The sequence below is a fragment of the Pteropus vampyrus genome, unplaced genomic scaffold (genome assembly GCF_000151845.1).
Source record: "Pteropus vampyrus isolate Shadow unplaced genomic scaffold, Pvam_2.0 Scaffold8, whole genome shotgun sequence".
Taxonomy (NCBI): Eukaryota; Metazoa; Chordata; class Mammalia; order Chiroptera; family Pteropodidae; genus Pteropus; species Pteropus vampyrus.
Genome location: NW_011888789.1, coordinates 15,706,594 through 15,715,299, shown reverse-complemented (window position 1 = coordinate 15,715,299; position 8,706 = coordinate 15,706,594). Strand labels below are relative to the sequence as shown.

General features: G+C 32.6%; 1 pseudogene; it reads left to right on the top strand.

Moving 5' to 3' along the window:
• Positions 1 to 3,389: 3,389 nt before the first annotated feature.
• On the top strand, positions 3,390 to 3,508 carry LOC111729122 (annotated as a pseudogene).
• The last annotated feature ends 5,198 nt before the right edge of the window (positions 3,509 to 8,706 follow it).

Here is an 8,706-nt window from a genome sequence, read left to right as displayed (position 1 = left end):
TTTGCTAGTTTCTTTCAGTGTTACACACATATCAACCATACGATCCAGTCATTTCACTCCTAGATATTTACTCAAAAAGAAATGTATCTCCAAACAAAGATTTGTACACAAATGTTATTTGTGATAAGCAACAACTGGAAACAACCCCAAAACCCATGAACAGTTGGATGGATAAATAAATTGTTGTCGATTCATACCATGGAATACTACTCAGAATTTTAAAAAATGAACTATTCAGACACTCGATACAGATGAATCTCAAAACAATTATGCTGAGTGAAACAAGCTAGACCAAAAACAGTAAACTTACATAAAATTCTAGAAAATGCTAACTAATATGTAGTGACAGAAAAAAGATCCATGATTGCATTGGTATGGGGTGGGCAGGAAAGGATAGAAGGGAAGAATTACAAAAAGGCATGAAAAACTTTTGAGGGGTGATGGATATGTTCACAGAGGTGATTGTAGTGAACCTTTCGTCAAAACTTAGTAATGTCAAAACTTAGCCAATTGTACATTCCAAATATCTATACTTATTGTATATTAATTATACTGCCGTAAAACTATTTTAAATTAATTTTAAAATTTAAAAACTGATCCCTGCATTTGAAAGAACACATTCTATATCTTGCTTTCAGTAAGAATCAAGAAGAACCTATGGAGACTAATTAAATGATCCTGATCTTTTTATTCAATGGCTAAAACAGTAATTCTCCAAATTTAGTAGGCATAAGAATACCTGAGATGCTCATTTGAAATGTAGAGTTCTGTGTTTCACCCAGAGGTTTTGTTGGAAAATGTTTAACAACTAGCTCTCCAAAAAACCAAAAAGCAAAACAATGTAGGCATTCTATAATACATAAATATATATTTTGCTGATAAAAACAATGTGTAGTACCCAATTTACAAATAATAATACATTCAATTTTTTAAATTTGTTTTTGTAAATTTTATAAATTTAATTCATTCTTACAGAATGCTTTCATTGATTTTTGCCAAACTCTATCTATAGCCAACCTATGGTTGCAACTGATGAAGAAGTATAGATCTAATATAAATGTTGTTTGATATTTTCATTGACATCAATGAGTGAAACATCATTTATTAAATATCTGAGAGATTTCTTTGCTGAATTCTAAAATAACTTTTGAGCATTAGGAGAATATTTCCTCATATTTTATACTATTCACAATATAATGGCCATAGACATAACACATTTTAAAGTTTAATCTCCATTATTACCATTTTCTCCATCACTTTCTTATGTCTGGACAATCGATAAAACAACAAACCAAACCTGGCTTGTATTCGTCAATTGTTAATGTTGTAAATGCTCCCACATGCCGATTTCAACCTACCACTGCATGTGCAGTTGGAAAAAGATACACAGCCTCACACCATTATACAGTATTTCACCAGATAGAGACAATGGACATAAAACCTCAAAAAACATAGATAATAGTAAAGTGTAGAAATGTCCATAGGAAGTAACGAGTTTTGAGTATTTATTACCTTTGTTTTTAACTTATTTAATGATAAGCTTATATAATTTAATGTTTAATGATTTTTAGTAATTGGCTCATAACATTTCTTAAAATTTAATAGTTGGCTCTCTAGCATCAGTCTGAGTTGGCTGCAGCGAACCACTGGCGCCACCTCAGCCCTAAGGAATTAGATCCTCTGAGTCCAAGACTCAGGAATTTGCGTTTTTAATATCTCCCAAGATGATTCTGATGTAAGATGCTAGTAGAAAATCTAATTGCGATTTTTTTCCTCCTTAGCTAGTAAGTAGGTAATCTTCAGAGGCAACACGTTATGGGGAAAGAATACAGGATTAAGCATTAAAAGCACTTAGATTCTCACTCTAGTTCTGTCACTAATTATATGGCCTTGGGCAAATTGCTAACCCTCTTAGTTTCCTAACCTAATAAGGAGGGAATGAGACTAAGAAAGGATTAATAGATGTATTTATAAAAAGATTTACTTACATAATGAAGTATTTATGGGTTTAATGATCTGATATCTATGATTTGCTTTAAAATATTTCGGGAAACAAAAAAAAAATGGGGGCTGAGAGGTAGGTAAAATAAGATTGTCAAACTGTCGTGGTGGCGAGAACATGAGGATTTATTACACTATTCTCTCTACTTGTATGTTTGAAATTTTACATAATAAAAATTTCTTGGAAAGTCACTAATAATCTAGGATCCCTTTGATCTTTAAAAATATGTATCACATAAATTAAACACCATGTGTACAAACTGGGAATATTGAGACTTTTTTTAGCTTTTAATTTTATTTTCTGGAATATCCAAATTGCAAAGGCCCAAATTTTGAAGGCTGTGAAAAAACTTAAAGAGACTTGATTCTAATGGTAAGTGTATGAAAATTGCATTTGTTGACCTAGTATTAAACTGAGAAAACAATAAAAAAAAAAGTTTTAAGATATGTTTCACATTTTTCTTGGGTTTCTTGGGTTTAATGGGACAAGGGTCAGAAATAAGCATATGTGGAGCCAATTATACACTGACTACAAGAAACCAACTCTAAATGTAAAGCCATAGATAAGTTAAAGTAAAACAGTGGAGTCAGCTCGCAGATGGTCACCTTCTTGCTGTGTCCTTATGTGGTCTTTCCTCTGTTTGTGCACATCTCTAGTGTCTTTCTGAGTGTCCAAATTTCCTCTTCTTATACAGACATCAGTCAGATTGGCTTAGGGCCATCCTAAGGGCCTCATTTTAACTTAATTATCTCCAAAGATCCTGTCTCCAAATCCAGTATCTCCAAAACACATTCTGAGGTGCTAAAGGCTAGGCCTTTAATATGTGAGCTTGAAGAAATACAGTTCAATCCATAACAAACACACATGTATAGCAATAGAAGAATAGATAAATTTTGGAATAATTACTCAAAGAAATATTATATGATAGTAACATGAATGAATTACAACTATGTGTGATAAGATGGATAATGCTGAATGGAAAAACCAAGTCATAAAAGACTACCTCCATTATGATATCATTTTTTATATAGGAAAAGAAAAGCAAAACTAAAAAGTACATTATTTAAGGACATGTACACATAATATTACTATTTTTAAAAGGCAAAGGAATGATAAAGATAAAATTCAAGATAATGAATTCTTGAATTCTTCTTTGGGAGAAACAGGGGAATGAAACTCAGAAAGAGTCCATATTGATAATGTTCTAATATATAAGTCTGTAGTGAGCTTATGGGTATTTATTTAATGCATCATTACTTATATATACTTATATTGTCATATACATAATATTCACATATAAAATATAAATATATATAATTACATATACATTTTCTTTTTAAGGTATCAACTATTATCTAATAATATTAGGTTTAAAAACACTTCTTATGTCTATAGCTATGCCACCCTGAATGTGCCCGATCTCATCTGATCTTGGAAGCTAAGCAGGATCAGGCCTGGTTATTACTTGGATGGGAGAGCACCTAGGAAGACCAGGTGCTGTAGGCGTTAAAAAAAAAAAAAGAAAGAAAGAAAAAAGTGTCCTACGATAGATGATTGGCTAAAGAAGCTGTGGTACATATATACAATGGAATATTACTCAGCCATAAGAAGAGATGAAATACTGCCATTTGCAACAGCATGAATGGACCTCGAGATAATCATGTTAAGTGAAATAAGCCAGACAGGAAAAGTTGAAAATGATATCACTTATATGTGGGATATAAACCTAAAAGCAACAAATGAGCAGGACAAACAGAGACTCATAGACATAGACTATAGGCTAGTGGTTATCAGAGGACTATGGACTAGTGGTTACTAGTGGGGTCGGGGAGAAGGGGGGAGGTAGATGGGGTAAAGGGAGCCAAATATAGGGTTTAGGGGGAGGGTGAGGTGGGTAAAGGGGATCAAATATATGGTGGCTGAAGGAAACTGGACTTTGGGTGGTAAACACACAATAGATGTCAAATGGTAATGTACACCTGAAAATTATATAATTGTATGTCAAATGGTAATGTACACCTGAAAATTATATAATTGTATTAACCAATGTTACCCCAATAAACTTAATTTTAAAAAAATCACTTCTTATAATACATATTTTTATGTAGATCTATTTGGGAATGGGTGCTAACATATATAATTTCATAGTTGTCCTAATTTATTGTTATAATATCAAAAATAATTTAGTGGATGGTTTAGAATTATAAGAAGTCTTTGTAGAGAATAGAATGTGTCTCTTGTACATGGTTATCCATATATTAGACTCTCTTTTCTTTTGCAGATCAAACATACTGGATCTGTGATTTTATTCCAGGCATAGCTATAGCATAGTCAGAATCTACTTCTTTTAATAATCTCCTTATCCTTGTAAATTAAATATTGTGATAGTATAATTATACTGATTACTTTCTTTAAAGCTAATTTCCCAACCTCAGCATTATTGACAATTTGGGCCAGATAATTCTTTGTTGTGAGAAACTGTCCTGTGCCAGTGTAGGATGTTTAGTGGTATCCCTGGCTATTACCACTAGATGTCAGTAGTACACCCTTACCCCCAGCCCCAAGTAAGGACAATAAAAAAGTCTCCAGACTTTGCCAAACGTCCCTTGGGACAAAATCACTCCTGGTTCAGAACCACCGCTCTAGAGCATTTCGGATGCAAATAATACTTAGATACCCCACATTGAAATTATTTTTTTCCTATCTTACTCCACTTTCCTTTCTTGCCAAATAAATCCATTTTGTTCTTTGATGTAAGATCTTAGTAAGCCACCAAAACAACGCTGACCACATTATCACATTCAAACACCAGTAATGACTGAATGTGATTTTTAAAAAACATTTAACTTTTCTGGGTATTTACTCAAAAAACCTGAAAACATTTATCCACAAAGATATATGCACTCTGATGTTCGTACCAGCGTTGTTCACAGTGGCTAAGACATGGAAACAACCAAAGTATCCTTGGATAGACAATTGGATAAAGATGTGGTACATATATACAATGAAATACTCAGCCATTAGAAAAGATGAGATGCCATTCACAACAATGTGGATGGATCTTGAGATTACCATGCTAAGTGAAATAAGTCAGACAGAAAAAGTCAAGAACCATATGATTTCATTCACATATGAGATATAAAACTAAAAATAAACAAACATGACAAACAAACAGAGACTCATGGACATGGACAGTGGATTTGTGGTTAACAGAGTGAAGGGGAGGGGGAAGTTAAATCGGGGTATGGAGGGTCAAATATTTGGTGGTGGAAGGAAATTTAACTTTGGGTGGCGACCGCACAATGAAATATACATATGACATATTGAAATATACACTTGAAACCTATTTGATTTTATTAACCAATGTCACCTCAATAATTTTAATTTTTAAAAACTAATGTTTCACTTCACAAAAGAGCCATGGATATAGAGTAAAGAGAAGGCACCTGAGTTTCTCTTTGTTGTCTTGGTAACGCATCTTAAACTTTAATCTTCTGCAGCTGTGGACAAATCCATGCTTTTACTTAAAATTTTCCAGTTATGTCATAGACTATAAAATACTATGCAGAAACTTTTCTTTCTACTTTTTCATATAAAACTTTTAATATATTTATGATAAATCCATTTCTTAAAATGGATTTCTTAAAATAGATTTATCAGAAATGAAATTATTGGCTCAAGCTAATGAATAATTTTAGAGTTCTTGAATGTATTGCCTTTACCAAAGGGTTGTACCAGTTCATATCACTATCAGCTCTGGTTTGAAATAATACCACTGACAAGAGAACTCTACCAAAACAATAAGACTTTTTTCCAACCATCTTGAGAATATTGGCTTTTTCAGTTTTTTGGAATGCTTCCCAATTCCTAGAAACTTAATTCTAGAAACCCAATTTCTAGAAGGAAACTTTTTCAACATGGTAAAGGCAGTACATGAAAAGAACCCACAGATAATATCACACTCAGTGATGAAAGATTGAAAGCTTTTCTCCCTATCAGGAACAAGACAAGCATACCCACTGTTGCCACTTCTATCCAACGTAGACCTGGAAATCCTCACTAGAGAAATTAGGCAAGAAAAAGAAATAAAAGGTATCCAACTTGGACAGCAAGAAGTAAGATGATCTGTTTGCAGATGGACAAGATCTTATGTGTAGAAAACTCTAAGCATTCCGCACAAAAACCTGTTAGAACTAATAAATTCGACAAAGTTGCAGAATACAAAACCAACATGCAAAAATCAGTTCAATTTTTATACACGAGCAATAAACAATCGAAAAGGAAATTAAGAAAATAATTCCATTTACAGTAGCATTGAAAAGAATAAATACATAGGAATAAATCTAACTAAGGAGACAAAAGTCTTGTATAATTGAAACTATAAAATATTCCTGAAATTTAAAAGCATAAATAAATAGAAAGATATCCTGTATTACTGGAATGGAAAATTTAATATTATTAAGATGACAATACTATCCAAAGTTATATACAGATTCAATGTAATCCCTTTCAAAGTCTAAATTATTTTTTTTGCAGAAATAGAAAAATCCAGCTTAAAATTCATGTGGATTCTCAAGGTACCCCCAATAACCAAAACACTCTTTAAGAAAAGAACAAAGTTGGAAATTCTCACACTTCCTGACTTCAAAACTTACTACAAAACTTCAGCAATAAAAAATTGGGGTACTGGCATAATGACAAATGTATAAACCAGTGGAAAAGAACTTAAAGCCCCCAAAGAAACTCTCACATGTACGGTCAATTGATTTTTGACAAGGGCGCCAAAACCATTCAAAGGGAAGGAAATAGTCTTTTTGACAAATGGTGCTGGGAAAAAAATGTATATCCTCATAGCATATACAAAAAATTAACTCAAAATTAACAAAAATGTAATCAAATACCAGACTTAAGAGCTAAAACTATAACACTTTTAGAAGAAAATGTAGGAGAAAAATCTTCATCACTTTGGATCTGATGATAATTTCTTGGATAGATACTAAAAGCACAGGCAACAAAGGAAAAAATAAATAAGTTGGATTTCATCAAAAATTTAAGAATTTGTGCATCAAAGAACACTGTGAAGAGTAAAAAGACAACACACAGAATGGGAGAAAGTATTTGTAAATCATATATCTGATGAGAAATTAATATCCAGAACATATAAAGAACTCCTACAACTCAATAACAATAAAAAACAACGTAATTCAAAAATGGTTAAAGGACTTGAATAAACATTTCTCTAAGGAAGATTTACAATGGCCAATAAACACATGAAGAGATTCTCAGCATCATTAGTCATTAGAGAAATGCAAATCAAAATGCAAATCATATATATGTGTGTGTGTGTGTGTGTGTGTGTGTGTGTTATGTGTGTGTGTGTGTGTGTGTGTTAAGTATTGGCCAAGATACAGAGCAATTGGAATCCTTGTGCATTGTTGGTGGGATTTAAAATGATGCAGCTGCTGTGAAAAACATTTTAGCAGTTCCTCAAATAGTTAAACATAGAATTAGCATGTGATCTAGCAAATCTACTCCTAGGTATATAACTAAAAGAATTGAAAGCAGAGACTCGAACAGATATAGCTACCCGTACACTAACATTCATTGCAGCATTATTCACAATAGCCAAAAAGTGGAAAACATCTTTTGTGTTCATCAACAGATGAATGCACACACAAAACGTGGTCTATAAATACAATGGTATATTATACAGTGATAAAAAGAATGAAATTGTGATACATGTTATGACATGGATGAACCTTGAAAACATTACACTAAGTGAAAAAAGCCAGGCACTACGGGGCAAATACCGTATAATTCCATTTACATAAGCTTTGTAGAATAGGGAGTTCACAGAGACAGAAAGTAGTACAGAAGTTACTAGGGGCTAGGAGATGTAAGGGAAAATTACTGTTTAATGGGTACAGAGTTTCTGTTTGTGATGATGAACAGGTTATGGAAATAGATAAGGTAATGGTTGTGCAAGACTGTAAATATACTTACTGCCATTGAATTGTACTCTTAAAATAGGTAAAATGGTAAATTTTATGTTACATATATTTACACAATTTAAAAAAAGAATTAACAGATAGTTTGAGATGCCAACCACACAATTAGGTAAAAACAAAATCGAGGTGAAACAGTGAAATCAAATTTTTAATTAATAAACCAAAATTTAAAATTCTACTCATCCGAAGTTCAGTCAACTATCATTAAACCCTGGTGTTACATGATTTAGCTAGATACTCCATCACACCTCATTCTTTTAAAATCTTTAGATGACAAAATTTAGGCATTTACCAATTTCTAAGAGGAATAGATGTAGTTCTATATTAGGAAATAAGAGGACCTAACTCTTATACTTAAAAAGAGGCATTTACAAAAATAAGGGGGAAAAAGAAGGTACAATTTTCTCTAATAAACAGCACTCTGCCATGTATATGAAACAGACTCCAGGCAAGTCCTTAGTTTCTTCATCTGTAAAATAGGGTTAGCACTGCCTGTTCTTCGCCTTCTTCCCTGTTCTGTCCTTGCCCCGACCATCATTAAAAGGTAAACACCTGATCAGAACTCAGGCTATAAACTGAAAACAAGACATGGATAATCTTATTTTTTAACTTAAATTCATGTTTAACACACATCTTAAAAGATATACGTACACTTTTTTTTTTAACCAGGTAAATTCTGGGGAGATGGAGAACACT